Source organism: Lonchura striata, chromosome 1, assembly GCF_046129695.1.
Source record: "Lonchura striata isolate bLonStr1 chromosome 1, bLonStr1.mat, whole genome shotgun sequence".
Classification (NCBI taxonomy): domain Eukaryota; kingdom Metazoa; phylum Chordata; class Aves; order Passeriformes; family Estrildidae; genus Lonchura; species Lonchura striata.
Window position 1 is genome coordinate 65,007,175 of NC_134603.1, and position 22,388 is coordinate 65,029,562.

At 40.6% G+C, this 22,388-nt stretch overlaps 1 protein-coding gene across 8 annotated transcripts in view; it reads right to left on the reverse strand.

The window, feature by feature from the left end:
• The window catches only part of LOC110469722 (poly(rC)-binding protein 3), a 497,662-nt gene extending 482,859 nt beyond the window's left edge, over positions 1-14,803 (reverse strand). For all 8 annotated transcript variants that reach the window (XM_077784941.1, XM_077784945.1, XM_077784942.1 and 5 more), the window contains exon 1: positions 14,448-14,803. The gene's annotated coding sequence lies outside the window, so the exon portion shown is untranslated. The remainder of the gene's footprint in view (positions 1-14,447) is intronic.
• Between the last annotated feature and the right edge of the window lie 7,585 nt (positions 14,804-22,388).

Genomic DNA, 22,388 nt, shown 5'->3' on the forward strand with positions numbered 1-22,388 from the left:
AAGGTTCTGTTGATTGCAAGTCTCTTTGCTGTCTAAGAAGGTCCAGCCCTTGTCTGACCCCTCTAGCTGGAGTATGCCAAGGATCTGGAGCTGTCAAGGCTTGGAGCCCATCACAGACAGTCTGCATCTCCTCATCTGTACAGGCATACATCTGAAGGAATTTCTAGGGAGTGGACTGTATTTTGAGCTTCACATTCTTCTGGCATATGTGGCTGACATCAGCGAATGTACACGAGAGTTACAGGAGATGAGAGGAGGAAGGCAAGAAACACATTGCCAACAGTGTTTCAGGAAATATGTCTAAAAATAATAGTAATTCTGCTCTCTGATTTGAAATATACACACCTAAGACTGACAAAGACAGAAGCTTAGCAGGATTTTCAGAGAGGTCTTTGGTGTAAAATCCTCTTTAATACTGATGGAAGTCAGTGAGTGATGCTAGAATGGGATTTTCCAAGAAGTCTATGTTTTTGGACAGCTTATCCTCCTGCTTCCTCAATTCTAGCTGTTATTGCACTCCACTGTCATCACACTATGTGAGAGTACTTATACTTACAGGCAAGAGGACCAAACAAGCAGCATCATCCCCTGGGAGAAAACCAGTTCCTCTGCTGCCAAGAAGGCAGCCTCGCCACAACTTTGCTGCTCTGCAAGTTTGCAAACTATCCTGCAAGTGATATCTGGTATGTGGGATCAAAACATCAGCTAAACAGCAGAAAGCTAACTCTTGAAACACATGGATAGGTCTGAATGAAGTTACTGTGAGCAAATTGCAGCCAGGACATTTGAAGGCAAGCCTGTCACATTGCTAAAACACTACTGAAGTGCAAACTCTGAATGATTCCAAATGGATGCTGGGCTTGGCACGAGGCCACTGACTGCAGTTGAGGAGGTATGTACTTAAAAAATAACTGAAGTCATTGTAGTCTGAAGAATTAACTAAACATATTTTTTATGCTTTCCATTTTAAATGGTTTAATATTACAGAGCTACTCTTCTACATACCATTTAGGTGGCAGTTTAGACCAACATCTGGATTGATGGAACCATTTATATAAAAAAAAAAAACAAACCTCCATTTTGTGGCAAGAAACATTTAATTCGGATTAAACTCTCTTGGTCAGCCTCCCTATTTCTGGCTATCAAACGGGCAAGGTAGGTCACAGTCTCCTATATCCAAAGGCCATAACTCTGGAGGGAACCAGAAGCCTTCTCATTCTCCAGTGTTTTGTTACAAGAATTGAAGTTAGAATTGTTGTGTGGCAAACTCACTCCCTTCTAACACGGAATATAAGGACTCCCTTTGATCTCCTGACCTGCCAATAGAGTCACTGCCTGTCATCCCATGTCTTTGGCTACTCAGAGAACTTGAGTCTCCAATCCCCTGTCCACCTCTTCTCATGCATATAATTAATCTGTAACTACAGTTGCTATTTTAAAAGTACAGCCTCATCTCGTGATAAGCTTATTTCACCACATTTTAAAACACAGGTAACCTTTGTTCAGTAAATTCAAAACTCTCTTCAACAGGCTCTCTGTTTAGCTGGCTGTGATACACAAGTACTCTTGGTAATGGAGTTGCAGCAACTAGGTCTGGAACTATCTGAAAATGCCACCTGTTTTTCAATACTCGACTACTTCGATAAATCTTTACCACGTAGGAGTTTGGCACAACCTTACAGGACACAGCTGGTATTTCCACGTTCTTGTACTCATCCAATTTTATCATGACTTGATTACTAAAAGTCAAGTTGAGAAAACCTTGGTTTATATCATCCCTCTCTGCTCCTCCTCTCCCCTATACTCCCCAGAAAAGCAGAAAATCTCTGATTTTGCTTTGCTTAGCTTCATCTCTATTGCCCTATCATATTTCCTTTTGGTTTTTTCTTTTTTTTCATTTTAGTTTCCCCCCTTGATTTATGGAAGACTTAATATTTTTCTAAAGAATTTAAGAATTAATTTGTAGTCTATGTAATTTTATCGATAAAAAGGTTGAATGTCTTGATTTACTTTGGTCATGTTAAAAACAATCCCAGAATAACGAGATGCCACCCACAGTCTGAAAACTTTTGACAAGGCTTCGGTAATAACTACAAACTATGGCCCTACGCTGCACCATGAAATACAAAGCTCTTATAGGTACATTATTTGCTATGACATCTCTCCCTGATGTGCTGATTCTTACCATAGCAACAGCATGTGGAAAAAGAAATTTGAAACCAAAAAGCATCCGAATCATCCCTGGAAAACAGAATAGACACTGCCATGACTTATAATTATTATATTTTTTCCAGACCTATAATTAATTTTTTAATTTAAAAATCATGTGGAATTTTTTTTTTTTGTTATTTTTCTTTAATAACAGCAATGTAAGCAGCACTTCTGGTGCATTGCTACTCTCTTTTAAGACAGCATAAACATCCTGGATTGATGAACAGAGTCAGTGCTAAGGACTCTAGGTTCCTTCCCAGCCCCAACTTTTGTGCATGCACACACTGGAAATCTTATTCCCCTGCAAGGATTTTGAATCCTTTCCATGCCCAGGTCTGCAGGACAAATATGACTCAGAGCTGAATCCTACAAACACTCAAATGCGAAACTGAAGTCCTGCTAGGTTAAATGGGACAAATCCAATGAGGGAAGTTATTTGCCCACATAGGTATACAGAAATCTTTATGCTGTGACACACACCCTTTTCCAGGAAGAGAACATCTATACCAGGATTACAGGTAGCTCATTACTAATGGATTAATGCCTTGCAGATAACATGCATAGTCATTCTGCAGGCAAGGCAAATGTCAGGAGAAAGCTCAAAGGAGTTTTTGGTGTTGGGCAGCTGATGAGAGTTACAGTTCCAGCTGCTTCATTCACTATGGAATTTTACTGTTTCAGATACTGCTTCTTGTAGTAGTATTATAGCATTGACATAGCAGACTCTACTTATAGTGGTATTTAAAAAATATCTAATGAGTAGAATTGTATCTTATCCATCCATGTTAAATTTTCAACAGAAAAATAATGACAAATAATATGCAAATAAGTAGTTTCTTATAAATGAAAAATGCAATAATTCCATTTTAGGTAAATACTAACTACCTGTATAACATAGTAATGTATAAAATTGATTAAAGCATTTCACACATAGAGGACTATGACTCTAAAGTTGTAAATTATGTAAAGCTTCGATGTAAAATGATGTAAAACTCCTTGGTTTTTGAAAAAGAACTGAAATAGAAAACTGAAAATATTGAGTATGTATATTATGAAATATTGTATATTTTACTTGAAAAGAACCTAAAATGATCATCTAGTCCAAGTGCCTGACCAATTCAGGGCTGACCAAAAGTTCAAGCACATTATTGTCAAAATAACGTTAAACACTGACAGGCCTGGGGCATCGATCACCTCTACAAGGAGCTTGTTCAAATGTTTGATCATCCTCTCACTAAAGAAATGTTTCTTCATATCTTCATATCTAGCCTGAACCTCTGCTAAACCATTCCCATGTCTTGTCACTGGGTACCCAGAAGAAGAGCTGAGCACCCCTCTCCTCATGTTCTCTCCTAAGGAACCTGTAGAAAGGCCATCCTTCAACCTCCTCTACTCCAAGCCCAAAGTCCTCAGCTGCTCCTCACAGGACACATTTTCCAGCTTTGTTTCCCTCGTCTGGACACATTCAAGAACCTTCACATTTTTCTTAAACTGCAGGGCCCAGAACAGTACACAGTGCTCAGGGTGAGGGTATGTCAACATTGGTACCCACAGCTCTTTGAAAGCTATTAGAAATAAATTCTTGAAACATAAAAATGCCAGCCACTTGAATTTCCTCTATTTATATTATACTTCAAGGATCACAAATAAAAAGTTCATCCTCCCTTTACCAGTAATTTTAAAACCAGAAGATGTGCTCAGAATCAAAAGTTAGTAATTTCTGGCTTCCCAAATGAAGTACTTATCAGTAACAAAGTGCCAAAGCTACGCGAAATCCAATGCATTCTTGATTAAGAGTATTAGATAGTCCAATATTAAAATAACTTTGCTTAGAGCATAATGGCTATTGCCTATTTGAAAGACTAGTGCTTAGAATATTGCATCTGTGTAAACGTTAAGAACTTAACTCTCACAACTGAAATTTAATCCAAAGGGGAAACATGACTTTTTTTCAAACTATAAACAAAGATTTTTTCTGTTTTACTTGAACTATTTATAGTGAGAAAGCACAACTAAGCCAAATGAAAATGAGTCTGCAAAAAACCCCGTGGAGCGCTGCACACTGAAAGATCAAACCTCCCAAAAGAGAAATGTGGGGAAGGCTCTTGACATATCATTTACACTCTGAAGGTCAATAGTGAAATCTGGTTTAAGGTTAGTCATCCATAAATGGGGAGCATGACCAGAAACCTACTGTGCCTAACTCTACAGCATCATCTATCCTCCCCAAGAACTTAGGAGTCATCACTATAGCTGTCCTTTGTCCAGCAAGAACTTTGCTTTTTAAGTCTAGCAGTGAGCAGGACTGCTCCACACTGAGTCAGTAAACATCTTACATTGAAGCTCAAGTACAACAGATCAAGTAGTGCAAAAACAAAATAATAAAAGCAGGCCAGGAACATATTTAAGGGGAAAAGAAACTAGAAAACTGGAACAGCCTCCAAATGGAGTATGGGAAGTAAAATCTCCCTAAATAGTTGTAAGAAGGAGTTTGATCAGTACATGAAAGGAATTGTATGACATCTTGGCTGCAAAAGCAAGGGACTGAAGTGCATAACCCAGAAGAATCAGTCATATCTTCTTATGAGCATGCAATTCTCCATAGGTATGTTTAAAGGGAGAAAATAAATTTTAAAAAAATGTTATGAAAAGGCTCCAGAACCCATAGAACACGATCAAAGCAAAATCTAAGATAATCATCTAGTGCTTATGATTTCTTAGACTTTCAAAATATTTTATTTAAGTAAGTTAGCTAAAATTTTTTAAAATACATCTTTTATTCCAGTCTAGACAGCATTACATCATCTGCCTGCATCTTATTTCTCACAGGGCTGGGTAAACTGCTTTTTTCCAACCCTCTCTTCTAAAGAATGGAATCCATAATGTGGTTCAGCATGTGTCTGTGTATTTCTGCATAATCTAATGTCCCCATTTAATATTTTAAAACAAGTCATTAAAAAGATAACCAGTAAGACCTAGGAGCCTTATATTTCATTTATTACAAAACATATTCTAATATTTTCCTACTTTTCTTGGAAGGCATTTTATTCTGAATTTACTTTTATCCTTCTATATAGTTTCTTCTTATTGCAAGAAAAACTTGGATCATGCATTACCATTTAGAAGTAAGCATAACACATTCTGTACATTTATGGCACACTGCAGGTGCAGCTCTGAGATAAAAGGGGTAGAAAAATGTTTTGTTTGGGAGCCATAAACACTAGGTTAATAAAAAGTCAGTATGGAATATGCTGGGGGCCTCTGATGGAGATGCACATTAAGGATGTGAGATGGAAGCCTGAAGCTTTCATCAGGACTGCTGCGCACTGGACTCTGTCATTCATGACACAAGGAGGTGAAATAAGCCTCAGGTCACAGGCACTGCTCTGCTCAACCAGGGTCATGAAGGACAGGGTAGCTGCTTGTAAGGAGTAGGGAAAATGCCCTGATTGATCATGTAATTAAAGACTGCATCAGCAGGTGTGCCCATGAATTAAATACAAAGACAAGATAAATATTCTCTTTTTGTGACTTTTAAATGCTTTATTTTGCCTCTTAGATGTTTTTAACATCTTTTTTTCCTCTGCATGCAGCCATTTTAACTGCTCAATCTAAGTACTGTCCCAGGTGGCTTCTTCCTTCCATTGTGTTAGCACTCCATGTCTTCCTAACCAGACTCTCTTCTAAATAATTTATAACTCACAATCTCACCAGGACTCTCAGACCAAGAGCACAGATCCATCATCAGCCTAAGTCAATTTTATGCTGCCTTTTCCTGCCTCCCCTCCACTGTGCCTTGAGGCAGCCGTAGTGTTCATATGAGCAGTTAGTCAAACGGATCAAGGACCTGACTGGGCTAAATTTTTATTTTCTTATATTACCAGTTGCAGCACACTATTCAGAGGAAAGAAGGAGGATTGTGCAGGACTCCCTCTACAGAAACAGCTGGAATTAGACCAACTTAAGCTGATATTGAAATGATACTTTAAACTGACAGTGTACAGCTCCCTTTCAGCCTGCAATTTCACCTTCTAATATTAGTTGCGCTTTCTTCCAATCCAGCCTCAAATCTCTGATATTTGTTACATGCCTTTTATCTCACATTCTGTTAAATCTTATTAATCCCATCCCAGAGCAATGCTTTTCCCTCTTCCATCCTCTTAAAGACTCCCTCACACTTACTGTTTTTAAAATTTTTGCTTATGCAGGTACTTTGTTACCCTTTTGTTTAATAATTTCTTTGGTTCCATATATTCTACTATCCCTGATTCTGCCTCACATTGCTTATACCTCTAGGCTGCACTTGTATGTGTCACACACAAGCAAAATCTGCATGAGAGTGAAAATTTAGAAGTTGCTTTTAAGATTTCAGCCTTGAAGATCAAGCGTGAGTTTGCCTTTGCAATACATACTGGAAAGATCTCACAGGAATGAAGGATCTGATATTATCCATATGGCACTGCAGATTTCACCTTCAAACTCAAAAGAATCAAAATCCTCCTCTTCCCAGATTCTTCCGTATTGCCAGGCAGGAGAATTCTGCCAATCCCAAATGCTAACACAGGCACCTATCCCCACTCAAAATGCAGTTTTAAAACTAAGCTGGTGGCTAGGAACAGTCACATTTACAATTCTTTTCTAGTCTCTACCCTACATTACCACTGACAACTAACTGTAAAAAAAGAGAAGAAAAATAAATTACCTTCTCCTAGTCTTTTATTTTACTATTACTGCTGCTTAATATTTTGTCTGTGTACTACAAAACCCAAGGATGGGGGCTGCTGAGATGACTAATTAATTGATGCCTGTGACCCAGAAACATAGAATGGTTTGGGTCAGAAGGGACCTTTAAGATCATCTAGTTCTAATTCCTGTGCCATGGGCAGGGATGCCTTTTAGTAGATCAGGTTGCCCAAAGACCCATCTAACCTGGATTCAAATGCTTCCAAGGGTGGGGCATCCACAACTTCTATGCATAACCCACTCCAATGCCTCACCAATGTCTCATCTCTGACATGTAAAGAGTAACCAATGAAGTATCCACCTGCTTCTAGAATTCATAAAATATTTTTATATTAGGTGAAAATCTAAATACAGACAAATTAATTTCTTGCACATAGATAGACAACCAGAAACATACATCTAAAAGATCGTATTTTTTATCATATAGAATTAATATATTTCAAATATTCCTATATCTAACATATGCTTTATTTAGACCTCAGATTTTAAAAAGAACTCTCAATTTATTTCATCCTGTGATGGAATCAAGCAGTGCCGTGTTGCAAAAATCAAATGAAAGTGCCAAGGAATTTTGGTTTAGTTATGCAGACTGCCTGAAACATGAGCCATCTCATACAAGATAAGATTCTCTGAAGTAATAATAATAGATACTTCACACCTTCCCCGTTGTCAGTATTCTACCAGCCTGTTTGGAGTCTCTCACTTAGGCAAGAAATCCTACTGAAGTCAAGAAATTATTTAACACAAATAGGAATTTCTGAATTTAGCCATAACTCTGCTATCCCGTTTTACAGGTAGGAACAGCATATTCACTGCCACTTTAGGAGATGTTTCTAAGACCTGCAATGAGAACTCCTGAGACACTGACCATGCCCCTGTAATGGTTAAGTGAAAGCTAAGACTTAACTTTGAACTTCCATACTTTTATAGACTAAGTTGTTCTCCATTCAATATTATACGGCAAAATGTACAAACCTTTTCAAAAGGCACACAAATTAAACAGAACACACTTCTCCACTGATATCACAACAGGAGAAGGAACCACTCACATCCTTATTTAAACACAAGTATTGACATTTGCTAAGTCCTACCCTTCTGTTCCTGTTACAGCCTCAGCTGGGTTATACAAATTTGAAACCTGATGTGCTTTGAGGTGTGCCTGGAAAGTGGCCATCACAGGGTTTGGAACCATACGATCTTTAACATCCTTTTTAATCCCAAGTCATTCTATGGTTCTATGATTCTACAAAATTTCCTTCAGTTTCTGCACCGCTGATAAACACTCGGATTTTGTCCAGCAAGGAAGCCCAAAGAAGCTTGGGAATACATCAAGTACATCATGGCCAGGTAATTGTTTTCTTCAGAAAGACAGGCTTTATTGTTTGTCCTGAAGACTTTTCTAAGCCCAACTCAGGATTGTATTTCCTTCCCAGTTCATGTTCCCTGTCTTTCACCACATTGTCTTTGAATACTGGTGTACTCAAGGTTACTGAGGCAGCCATCATGACCTAAAGATATTGCCTGAAACTGCTAAGGTTGGCTTGTAGATGTTTTATGAATTCACCAGGTGAAAGAATGGCAATGGTATGACTGGTAAGAGAATCATGCAGTCATGGTGCTTTATTCTACTAGAGCTCAAGGAACTCTACCACCTTGATTTGCATAACATTTAAAATCTTGATTGAAGATTAAACAATATTTATGGGAGTTCCAGAGCCTCATTATAAAATATACTGTTATATGTAACATGCCAGTAGGTTTGAAACAGACTATAGCACTATATACACGTGCTGGTTTTAACTGGGATAGTACTAATCTTCTTCATAGGAGCCAGTATGGGGCTGGGGTTTGGATTTTTCCTGGAAATAGTGTTGATAACACAGGGATATTTTCATTACTGCTGGTCAGTGCTTACACAATGTCAAGGCCTTTCCTGCTTCTCACCCCACGCCATCAGTGAGGAGGATGAAGAAGCTTCACAAGAAGCTGGGAGGGGACACAGCAGGGACAGCTGACCTCAACTGAACCAAGAGATATTCCTCAGCATATGGCATCATGTGCAGCATATGCAGCTGGGAGAAGAAGGAAGGGGAGGGATGTTCAGAATGATGGTGTTTGTCTTCCCAAGTCACTGTTAGAGCAGACAGAGCCGGGTTTTCCTGGGGATGACTGAACACATGCTTGCCCAGAGGAAGCAATGAAAGAATTCCTCATTTTGTTTTTCTTGTGTGTGTGGCTTTTACTTTACCTGTTAAACTGTCTGTGGCTCAACCCATGAGTTTTTCCTCTTACTCTTTGGATTCTCTATCCCATCCTGCTGGTGGGGCAGTGAGCAAGTGGCTGTGTGGGGCTTAGTTGCCATCTGGGGCTAAACCACAACAACATGTCACTTATATTAATGAAATTTTATATTATCTGCTATTAAATAAGAGGAGTAAGTTCTCATCAGACTTCCAGGGTTGGCCCTAAGACCTTGCTATAAAACTTACTACTTTTTAAAATGCACACAAAAGAGCCTGTCAAAATTATTAATAATAAATCCTTCTGCAACTATTTTTCAGTAAACCAAGAGCCGAATTGTAACCAAGAAATATATAGTCCTGAGCTATACACACCTCAAAAGGCCAAATGAATGAACTTATTATGTATTTTTTCTGTCATTTACAGAAGACAAGCATTTTGCTTCCAAGGATTAAGTGTTCACAGCATCTAAATATATCTAATGCATAGATGACAAAGTCAGATGTTGCAAGATCCATAATCAAAACTATTGGATTCATACTCCTTGTTAAAAGCCTTGCTGGCTATCAGGAATCAATAGTGCATTTTGTATATCACCCTATAAACAAAATTTAAGTTTTGTCACTGATACAATGGCAGTGCTGGAACAGGTAACCATCTACCAGCATGGAGTTGCAGCAGTGGATTGAGTAGGAGGAACTGCCTCACCCCGCTTTAATCTGAAATTACTTGGGCTGCTTCTAGCAGATTCTTTGGGACATGAGTGATCACTGGGACTTACAGTAAAACGCATTCCAAAAAATGCATTCCCTTTGAATCATGTTTAAAAATGTGTCTCTCCCCATGAGACATGAAATATCATATTTATATCAAGCAAATTCTGGACATTTTAGCTCTGATGCCAGAGCTCTTCTTGCATTTGGTTGGAATCGGTGGAGCAGTTACTCCATGTTGTCCAAAATTACCAATAATATTCTTTTCCCTTTCCTACAAACACTTTCTGCACACAAAACACCTTCACTCTATGCTGGCAAGTAGAGTATAATAGCTGGATGCAAATCCAGAGAAAACAAAAACCTATCACAAAGAAACACTGTAGCTGGAGACCCCTCTCTAGAATTACTTTTCCCTTGACCTCCTACAAACAGTTGTCATCAGAGAGCTGTGTGAGCATTACCAGACTGTAATTAAGTCTCCTCTATCTAATAAAGGGAAAACCAAGCAGACTGGTGAAGGCAAACCATAAGACAGAGGAGTTTATACTGTTACGGGTGAGGGAGCGCTTTGCTCTCTTAGCCCTGAACAACTCAGCCACTGCAGCACTAGATCATTAGACCCCTCTCTGCTTTCCAGAGAGCCATCCTCTTCCTTTCCCTGCCATGCCTGAGCACTTGTTACCTCTGACACTCATCCACATGCACCAAGACTGGGAAGGGACCTGCTAGTAGATCTGTTCAGCATCTGGTTCTTCCGAGTAACACATTTCCCAGGAGGAAAATATTAATTTTCTTTTATCCATAAACAAGTACAACAGAAGAAAAATACCTATTTTATTATAAAGACTGTATTTCCAGCAGACAAACTGCAAGTAAATAGTCATCTTTGCTTAAGGTAACATCATTCATCAAAACAACTTAAAATTACAAATATACACTTGGATGGAAATACATACAAATATAGTATTTTAAACTAGTAAAGGAAGAGATATCTAAAGACAAAAATGGATTAATATTTTCAGATCCTACTGATTTTTAATGTATATTGTAAATGCATTCTGCGTGGAGATAGATAAAACAACTGGGCCCCAGCCCCAAGATTACAAGGCAGCCCTGTGATAGTTCTCATTTACTTTGTTAAAAATCTAAGAAGATCTATCATGAATAGAGTTTCCTTGAGAAGTATACCCAAATGAAACAGCAACTTTGCCTTGTAACAAAAATTCACTGAACCTTATGAGTAGTTGTAATTTAGGATAAGACAAAATACACTTGCTCTTCTTTTGTGGAACCACCAGGTCCACAGAATAAAAACTCCTTTGACTAACCATCTTAGACTGACATTGCAGAATAACAAGGTGCAATAATACAAGAAAATAATTTCTGTTGGTTAGCAGTGGAGAGAAATCCCACCTTACTTTCATAGCAATAAGGTCCACAAAGTTGGAGTGACTTCTGAACACTCCATTACTTTGTTTATAGAAGTCCACAGCTTTAAAAGACTCATTTCAAAAACAAAACAAACAAACAAAATAGGCTTTAAAAGTGAATAAATCCAAAGTTTGATGCCATATCCAAGTCTCAAAATATAAGTTAAAGAGATATTTAATGTAGGTTAGTACATTACAGAATAAGCTAAGTGTTGGTGTTATAGAATAAGCTAAGTGTTGGTGTGCTGTCACTCATGCCAGTGGGAACAACCCCCAGATCAAACTCGACATTAACCTCACTTCAACACTGTCATACCCAGCTGAAAGCACTCCTGTCTTTCAGTTGTCATAAAAAAAACCCCAAACACATGACTTGCTCTTTTCGTGTACAAACATTCCATCTTTTTTTTTTTTTTTTTTTTTTTTTTTTTACCAACAGCTAAGCAACCAACTAAAGGTTCCTTAAAGGTTCCTAGTGTGTACATTTTAAAGTGAGCACTACTTTCCCAGAAACAATTAAAGGACACTGGGAAAATTCTCCTTAAAAGCGCATGAGAAAAACAATGTTAAGAGTTTTTCCTTTCCTGATATATTTTAGAGTTTCTCTTTTAAAAGACAATATCTACCTGTACATATAAAATATGCACCCAAAATAAAATCTAAACAAAATGAGATCTGCTGTCAATAGTATCCTTTGGAAATACCCTAATTCCTGACATGGTAAGATAAAAAATCATGAAGAGTGCTGATCACAGGTAAGTCCTGGTGACTTCAGTAGGAGTAGTGGATATTTCAGCCTTCTGTGGATCAAAACAAGGTGGCACGTATTTATCTACAGAACAAGAACTGTTCTCTGCTACATGTGATTTTAACAGCAAACTCTATCAAATCAGAAAAATTGTATCACACTGCAGGGCTTACCAAGAAAATATGTTTAGCCAGCAGTCAGGGTTCAGCAGAACTGCAGATGACAAGCTAACATGCATCATCCATATTTATTTATCTAAACTGCACTGTGCTCATTTTCCATCCCTTTTTCTTACCCTGTATCCCTTCAAGAATGATGTACACAGCACATCAGGTGTCTCTCCCCTCGCAGCTATCAAGCATTAGGAATTTCACATCTCACTCAAAGCATGCTTCCCACTTTCACAATCAGCCAGCCACAGCAGAAAAAAAAATCCAAGGCAAACTTGTGTAAAATATTTTAATTTAGGCTAACAAGAAATGATAAAATGTCTCTTGATAGCACAAGACTACTTCCATGACTGCTCATTTTTACTGAGTGTTATCTATGCTGCATATGGAAAGACAGGATATTTTGGAATTGCATTAACTAGACAGGAAACAATAATGTTCCTGTATCCATGAAGGCCTCCAAACACAGATTACAACAACCATTTTAGCTAATTTGTAAACTTGTAGATACAAAAATTATTCAACCTGTTAGAAAACCAAGTATACCAAGTGTTCTTTCATGTACTTTGTATCAACTAGATTTTATAAGTAAATTCAAGTCTCACAGCCAGACAAGTGTTAATACTTTTGAGCTAATAGCTGAAACTCTGTATCATTGTAAAACCAGTTTTCCTTACAAGTTCTTAAGCAAAATCACTGTTTGTTTTGAAACAAACAAGAGAGATATGAAAAATCCATGAAAAATAACTAGAGGCTGTTATTTTGCTTCATATTAAGTGACACTTCGCAAATGGCACCCTGCAAGTTATGCCTTAACACATTGTTAAAATGCAACTAAAATCTATATTTACCCTGCTTCACACACATAGGTAAAATACATAATTGAAGGAACACTAAAAGACTTTTGGGAAATCCATGAAACATATAAATTACTTGATTGCCTCTGAATAATAAAATCGTTCCCCAGCAGATTTATAATAGACTGTTTTTACTGTAAAAACACATTTCTGCCATCAATAGGCACAGTTTACTGGAGAATGAAAAACAATCTAAAACAACTTTGGAACTGGGAAGTAAGTTGGACTCCAGCTGACTGACCAAACTAATAATGTTTCATCTCTCTTTTTCTCACTGAACACTAATATGTGACAGCAAATGATCCATTTACTCTGGATCACAACTGTATTCACCCCACTCATCTCTGGAATAACACTGTCTTGGGCTGCTGGAGGAACAGAAGTGCTATCCTTTCACATTAGCTGTAAAGTTTTCCTTTTCTGCACTCCTCTACTGAGAAGCCAGGCAAGGAATGGGAGCCATCACCTTGAAGGTGCAGTAATGATCTATGGAAAGATGTTCTGGAGCACAAGGGACTGAACTCTGGAGAGCTCTGTAGCTTTCCTGCATCCCTGACCAGCTTCTCCCTCAGCAGCCTCTGCTGTGCTCCTTGCTCTATGCACAGGGACTGTTTGGTAGCTTTAACACTCACCATCCCAGGAGCACGAAATACAAATGCACTTTGCACACGCACCCACACGCTCACTCTCAAGACACACGTGCACACACACAGAGCTCCCTTGGCACCACATGCAATTCATTCCAAGTCCCCTGTGTATTGCTTCAAAACAGAAACCAAGCACACACACAGAAAGGAAAAAAAAAAAACCAAACAAAACAACAAACAAAAAAAAACCCCTAACCACCCACCACCAAATCCCAGCCAAACATCCCACCGAAATATTTAAAAAACCAAAAAAAATAAGCAACACAGAAAGGAGGAGGGAATAAGGAAGGGAGTGGGGGGTAGGACGAAGGAAAAAGGAGAAGCTTGTTTTTTTTTCCTGCTGTTGCTGTGGCTCCCAAGCATGCAGCGCTAAGGAAGAGTAGTTCCCCACTTTCATCAGCTAGCTACATCCTTGGGATAAAAGGGAGCAGTCCGGAATGATGCTGAGGCTGCAGAAGGCAAAATAAGGCTTTGCCTGACTCCCCGTGAAATTCTCTCCTCCACATCCCCTCCTCCCTAAAACCTGCCCTAAATGGGGATGGGGGGGGGGGGGGGGGGAAACAAACAAATAAAAAAAGAAACCGAAATATCAAAAAACAGGCAAAACAAAACAAAACAAAACAAAAAAAAAAAAAAGAAAAAAACAACACACAAGGAAAAAAGTGATGAAAAGACACAACTCACCTTAACAAGGGGTGTTGGATGGGGTCAGAGAGGAGGAAGGGTATAAAAAGATCTATTTTTAGCAGAGGTTGTGATAGTATTGAAACACACAGACACAGGGTTTGGAAGCAGGGAGAAGAGTATAAAAAATGAGGGGAAGAGAAATTATCAAGAACGTATAAGTCAGTCTGGCAGGAGAGAGGAGAATCCCCAGTAAAAAAAAATAAAAAAAAAAAAAGAAAAGAAAAAATAAATTTTAAAAAACCCCAAAAAACAACCACCAAATGCCGAGAGGAGAAGGAGGGAGAGCGTGGCGGTGCCGGGGTTGTGTTTTGTTTCCCTTCGCTGGGGGCGGGCGGAGGCGGCGGGGCGGGGGTGTGGGGGGTGTTCGCGCTTTCGGCGAGGGGCCCCTCGCTGCCTCCCCGCGGGGCTGCCGCGGCCCGAGCCTGCTCCCGGCGGCTCCGGGCGGCTCCGGGCGGCCGCGCTCGCTCCTCGCCCGGCTCCGGCGGCTGCGGCGGGCGCGGCGCTCCCGCGGCTCGCTGGGGCTCTGCGGCCGCGTTCGCGCCGCCGCCGCTCGGCCACCCCCGCGCCCGCGCTCCCGCCGCCGCCCGCGGGCGCCCCCCGCCGCCAGCGCCGCGGGCCGGGGCGCGGGCGGGCTCCGCGGGCCGGGGCGGCGGCGGGGCGGGGGCTCCCGGGCACGCCGTGCGCGCTGCCGGCCGCGCCGGCGCTGCCGCGGAGCCGGGCGGCTGCGCGGGGGAAGCGCCCGTGCGGAGCCGGAGCAACCGCGCTCCCTGCCCGCGGTGTCCGTGCGGGACCCGGGCTCGCCCTCCGGGCCGCGCTGCCCCGCTCCCGCGGCCGCGCGTCCCACGGCAGCCGGCGGGGAAGGGGAGCTCAGGGCTGGGAAGCGAAAGTTGAGCATGCTAAAAGGCAGCCGGCGTTTTGGAGCTGAACGCTGCTTATCAGCGGCACATCCACGTCGCTCGGCGTCGTTGGGGAGAGCATCAGGAACAAGCCGGGAGGCTGAGAACTGCGCTTATTCGTATCAAAAGTAGTAAAACCGCGTTCAGCCGTGCCTTTAACACAGAAGTGTGGCTCACAGAGAGCGGCGCCAGCAGGTGATTTTCCTTCCTGGTCCAAATGGAAGCCACTCGCAGCATTCTGCTGATGAGGACCATCGGCGGGTAGCATTTATCTCAAACAGCTGACAAAATCCAGAAAACATTTACGTGTTACTGAAGGAAGATTTTTACCCGACTTGGCACCCTCAGGAGCACTTGGTGACTAAAAATAAATCCTGTTAAAGTTGCTTTTAAGCAGATAAATATAAAAAAAAAAAACTTTGGACACCTTTTTACATTTTCATTGCTTACACTGAAAGAAGTAAAAAAGAACAAAAAAGAAAAACATGGACAATTTAAGTGCAGAGAAATGAATGAGCTTTTAAAAGTACTTTATTTCTATCTACAGTGCTATTAGCAACTGCAAGTAAATATGTCTGTTTATGACTTGTGATTTTGAATTGGTATTGTCCCATAAGTGATGAGAGCAAATGCAGACCAAGCTGTTGGATCCACAACCTGCAACTGATGTACAAGCTGTGCTTCAGCACCACTGTTGCACTGAGATAAGCATATGTAGTAAATAGTAGAAGGATATGCTCCAGCGTGCAAACTCTGTAAGCGTACATACTTACTCCATAAGTACATATAGTAAATAGATGTAGTAAATAGTAAAAGGGTATGTTCCAGGATGTAAACTGATGCTAAGAAAGATGCTTATTCAGACTAGTGTTGGCTATTGATAGCTGGCAGTGGATAAAGGTATCTGGAATGAGTGCTGTGGAGGTACCAAGGTATGAAATGGTTGCTCCTAAGCACTGTCCTCTGTACCCATGGAGAGGACTTGATACGAACCAGTTGCCAGTGGGGGCTCTGCAGGCAGCCTTGATGAGCGGGTCATGGTGGCCAAATGGTCTGGTTCTTGGTTAGAACCAGAACATCCTAAATTAAATAGAAAAAAATACATCCTCAGAAAGAAACAAAAAATTAATTATTCTTTATTTTAATTCTTTTTTTCCCTCCAGATAAAAGTTGCTTTCTCTGGGTTTACAGGACAGAGGAACTGGAAGAATAATGAACTTTCCAAATCTCTCATATGAAGTAGAAATAAGAGCCAGTAGTTCCTTAAGTGAGCTTCTCACAGGAATCAGAGGAAAAGATCCTCTTATGTCTTGTTGCAGGCTCAATTTCTTCCCATATCTTCTCCAGTTTCTTCTTGAACCAAATTGTTCAGCAGTATAAAAGATGAACCCAAGAGTTTACAGGGTTTGGATCATGTCTCCCTTTCTTAAGAAACTAAATATATACAGAATTATTCCTAGCCACACTAAGGGGAGTAAAGACATTGGAAATAAACTTTGTGCTACTTTGGGTCTTGATTTCTGCAGTAACTAAGTTGGGAAAACATTTTATACATTAAAGTGAGTGTAATGTTTTATACATCATGCTAGTAAATATTTTCTTTAATTTCAGTTCATTTTCAAGAAACTATCTCAGCATGCATTTACATGAACTCTCATTGGTTTTTAATATTCATGAATCATCTTACACTGTTACAAAAGCATCAGTTTACTGTAAACCACAGGTCCATTCAGTATGCAGTGCGAGGCTCTGACCGTTTCCAGTTCCCTTAGCTGCTCTATACCCAGCAATATCAGGGTAGTAGTTACTGTCAATTATAGTTCCGTGTCCCTATTGACTTTCCCAAATTGGCACAGAGCTATTATTTTTTATTCCAACTAAAACCAAACCAAAAAAAAAAAAAAAACAAAACAAAAACAAAAACAAAAAAAAACCAAACCAAAACCCCCTTTTTATGAATGGCTCTATAGCTGAATGATGAAAAGCACACACACTGGTGGTGTTCAGGAACACCCAAATATAAAATGTTCAAATGCCAGCATATCTTTGTAAAATGTACGTTTCAGTTTCCATGTCAGAGGATCTGCATATTTAATGTCTGATTTGCAAGCATAACTTGGCACTCAAGTCTTTTGCATGCTGCGAAACAGTTTTACAGCTTAAACATACATTTAAGTGGATGGAAATTATGACAAAGGTTAAAATCAGGGATTTTTTTTATTATCTATAGAGCTCCTGTAGAAATTCTTTTTTCCAGAAGACAGTATATCTGCATTAGAGATAATTGTCTAAATTGCTCAAATAACCCAAAGGTAGTCAGAATGGTTATTATTGAGAGAACAAGACAGAACATCTAAAATGACACAAACAAAATCCTTCCTCACAGGTCATTATATCGCTTTAGGGTGTCACTGTTGCTGCAAACAGTTACTGCCAGGGAGCTTTCCTCTGGTTTTCATTCGTGCTGTCCAGAGGAAGACAGACTTTCTCTTTTGTTCATTATGAAAAACACAAATCTTGTACTCTGACAGAGCAGAGCAGAGAGATAAAAACTTCAGTTTGGATGCTGTTTTTGATGTCCTTATACTGCTGAGAGGTCTGAACCAGGCCACCACCTCCTCTCCTCTCCTCTCCTCTCCTCTCCTCTCCTCTCCTCTCCTCTCCTCTCCTCTCCTCTCCTCTCCTCTCCTCTCCTCTCCTCTCCTCTCCTCTCCTCTCCTCTCCTCTCCTCTCCTCTCCTCTCCTCTCCTCTCCTCTCCTCTCCTCTCCTCTCCTCTCCTCTCCTCTCCTCTCCTCTCCTCTCCTCTCCTCTCCTCTCCTCTCCTCTCCTCTCCTCTCCTCTCCTCTCCTCTCCTCTCCTCTCCTCTCCTCTCCTCTCCTCTCCTCTCCTCTCCTCTCCTCTCCTCTCCTCTCCTCTCCTCTCCTCTCCTCTCCTCTCCTCTCCTCTCCTCTCCTCTCCTCTCCTCTCCTCTCCTCTCCTCTCCTCTCCTCTCCTCTCCTCTCCTCTCCTCTCCTCTCCTCTCCTCTCCTCTCCTCTCCTCTCCTCTCCTCTCCTCTCCTCTCCTCTCCTCTCCTCTCCTCTCCTCTCCTCTCCTCTCCTCTCCTCTCCTCTCCTCTCCTCTCCTCTCCTCTCCTCTCCTCTCCTCTCCTCTCCTCTCCTAAAAAATTCTTTCTAAATCACCAAGGATCAATTGACTGGTGCATGTTAGCAATATGTTTGAATGAGGCATGATGCCAGTCTTTCCATCCTTGCTGTTGGTATGTGCAGATGCTTGTTTTATCAGTGTAAGTTAGAAAGTGAATTTCAGGCCAATAAGTATATTTTAAAAATACTATTATTGCACATAAATTGAAATATATATATATTTATTTTTTCTGTCAGTTTGGGATTCTCTGACTGTCCCTGATGTCTAGACTTTTGTCTGCTTCACCTGAATATGGTAAGGTCTGTCAGTTATGCCCAGGCGTGATAACCACTTCACAGATTATTTCCACAGAGCATGTCAAAAACCTTCATTTAATGCACATTCTCAAATTTAGTGTGGATGTGCAAGCAATAGTACTTGAAATGATTAGGAAGTCCCCAGAGATCACAGATATGCCAATTACTTTACACTATGCCCTTTAAGAAATCACCTCTGCGTTACCTGTTACCATTACGTGTCAGGGGTATAGCCTTGTGACTTTACTTTTTCTAATACAACACAATAGAAGCTTGAGCTCCTTGGGTTTTACTAGTAAGATTTATTGCATTTGTGAAAGAAGGTATTTCTCAAGTAAGCGATGTTAGAATTCTGAAAATGAAATCAGAAATGAAACTAGTCCAGTCTAATCTTAGATCACTAACCTGAATAGTCTTACAATTTTATAGTTTACTGATTATTTTGTTAAAATTTTTATGCACTTTGCCAATTATCATCAAAGGCCTCTTTTAATCTAGCCTACATGTCATTAAAATGATAAACATTCTTAATATTTTGTAGTGTTGAGTGAGTTGTTTGCTATTTGATTGCAGTTTGATTCAAGTGACAGCAATTTTAAATAACTACATATTAATAGAAATATGACATGCATTGTCATATTTTTGCTCTAAAATTATTAGCATTGCGATAGATCTGGATACGATTTTACATAACTTGAATTAACATAAACCAGGCTAATAATGAGCACTTGGGAGCAAATCTTTTGTTCCAGACAGAGGCAGAGCAGTTGAGCTGGAACTTGAGCAGACAAATGATGGAGTTATGGAGGGAAATCCCTTCTTCTTCAGCAGAGAAGGAGCTGTTATCTTAAGTTCTGTATTAATATGAAAGCTTCTACCCTCTATCAGAGAAAATGCCTATTACAATCACTAGTCCAGAGTCATGGCTGTATTTGAGAGTCTGCTTCCTGTCAAAACTGCTTAAACTGTTAAGGATTACTTGTGATACTTTGGCTTGTACAGGGTTTTGTGGAGAGTTGTCATATCTAAACTTTCAATATTCATTTATACTGCCGTCCCATCAGTCCTTTCTAGGTAATTATGTGTCTGTAGATGATGGTGATGAGCACTTCCAGCCCCTGTACTCCCACCAATTAATTGCTTTTTATTATTCAGTAATAGTCTATTTCCTGCATCCTTCCAACGATGTCACACAGACCAGGCCTATTGGACCCCTGTGAAAGTTGTATTACTCCTGTTCACTTTTTATGTTTCAACAGGTATGTCGCAAAGGGATTTAAGGGATTTGTCTCCCATCACTGAACATGCTTCTTCCAGAAAACAATCAACAAATTCTCAAAATTACTTTCCACTTCAATGATTTATTAAATGACAATTGCATTTTAGAAAATGAGTAATAGACTCAAGAATGGCTTGGTTTAGGAAAGACCTTAAAGGTCATCCATTTCCAACCCTCATGCCATGAGCAGGGACAACTTTCACCAGATCAGGTAGCTCAGAGCCGCATCCAACCTGGCCTTGCTAGCATCCTGTCCTTCTAACATTTGCATGCCATCCCAGAGCTTGCCAGGGACAAGCTTCAGTTCCCCTCTCCCATCACATCTAGTTTATAGCTCTGCCAATGAGCCCCACCCTCCCTTGCTGAGAAGGGTGAGTTCCATCTAATGCCAGCATGCCCAGTGCTGAATAAGACATCCCATTGTCAAAACCCACAACATTTATGTGGTTACAACAACTATGGAGCCATGTGTTAATAGACTCAGTCCATCATTGCTTCCAAGGTCTCTGCCTTCAACTGGAAGTATAGAGGAAGATATAACTTGTGTCCTAGATTGCCTTGACAACAGTCCCAAGGCCCTGAAGTCCTCTTTGATCATTCTTGGACTATGTGTGGCTACTTCATCATCCTCTATGTGGCAGAGCAGTAATGGGTAGTCTGAGAACTGCACTGGGCTAGGAAGCTTCCTGGTGAAGTCCTTAATCCCAGACCTACAGAGGCAGCAGAGCTCCCTGTGGGTTTGGCATGATCAGCATATTCCCTCCATTCCTCTCAGGAATCACCTAAAACTATTTCAACCCACCTTTTTGTATTCTTGGAAGTGGTTTTAATGAGGTGGGTTAACCTTTCTGATTGTGGTGTAAATGGATCTTCATCCTCTTCCTCCTTTGGCTGGCCTTCCATGCACAAAGCCTCATGCATTTTGTGCCGGGGCACCTGGGGAGTGAGGTGAATGAAGAAGGATTTCACTTGCCACCCAGAGTGAACGTGGGCTACCCTCCATGCAATCCTTTCTTTACAACTTCTACCTTCTCCTTGCTGGGGGATGAAGAAAGGATCTCATGTCTGCTTCTGTCTCAGGGAGGCCAGAGCTTGATTACACCAGTGTATCTCTCTTTTTGATTCTCTAATATTCCTTAACCTTTCTACCTCATACTGTCACTGGTACCAGGCTGAGCAAGTCATCCACCTGATCACATTTGACACAACAGCTAGTCCAGGGAAGGGCTCAGGTACTCTCTACAGCCTGAAACCTGAATGGCTCCATGTTTTTCTGGGAGCTGTGCCTGGGTCGCTACATACATCCATTTTGGTGCGTGTAAATGTCTTGTTTTCTCTTCAAGTGGACACCATACCTGAGCTCTCTTGCCAAGGGCAATGGCCACCACCTAAAATGGCTGCTTGAGCTGCATTGTCCCAGTGCCCCTCCTGCTTGCCCTGCCAGCACAAAGTACTGCACTGTGCCCTGGATAATGCACCACACCCTGTTTACCATAAGCTTCAGAGCATGCTTCTTGTTTTGGCACCTGGCACCATACACACAAGGCTGACCTCTACAGAGGATCAGCATGACACTAGCTCTTCCCCCATACTATTAGCTTATTTATTAAACTTTTGTAGGCTATCTGTTCAGACTTATCAGTAATTCTTATCTGAACAAGAAGATTACTGACAGGTTCATTCATTTTAAAAGGAGACTAGAATGGATTTCTCATTTGGTTGTCAGTCCATGTTCTTCATTTGTCAGAAAAAAGACAAAGCCTTCTCTTTATTTGTCAAATCTGTCTTTCCCATCATATACAGTGAGTCAGTTATTACAAATCATCTCAAGTACTTATAGCAAATACATTGTGAACAGTAAGAATGAGATTGCTTGACTTTACAGTGCATGTACATAGCTCATAGCATGTGACTATGCTACAGGACACCATTGGCAAGATCAAGCCAGTAAAATAGAACAGCAAAATATAGAAGAGTCTTGCTCCACTCATAGCTATGCAAGCTTTGTCTGTTTGGTCTCGTTTGTCTCTGATGCTTGTGACAGAAAGACATGAAATCTCTCTCTTCTGCTGTTGTGTATGTAAAAAATCATCAGCAGGATTCCCTTAAGGAAGAAGCTGAATCCTTTGAAATTCCAGTGAGCTTCTCAAATTTCTTGCATCCCAAGGATATTAATCACTCAGTATCACAGAATCAAGCACAGCATGGTTGGTGTTCAAACAGCCTCTTGAGATCATCTAGTCCAACCCCTGCAGGTTCACCTAGAACAGGTTACACAGGATTGCATCCAGGTTTTGAGTTTCTCCAGAAAATGAGCCTTC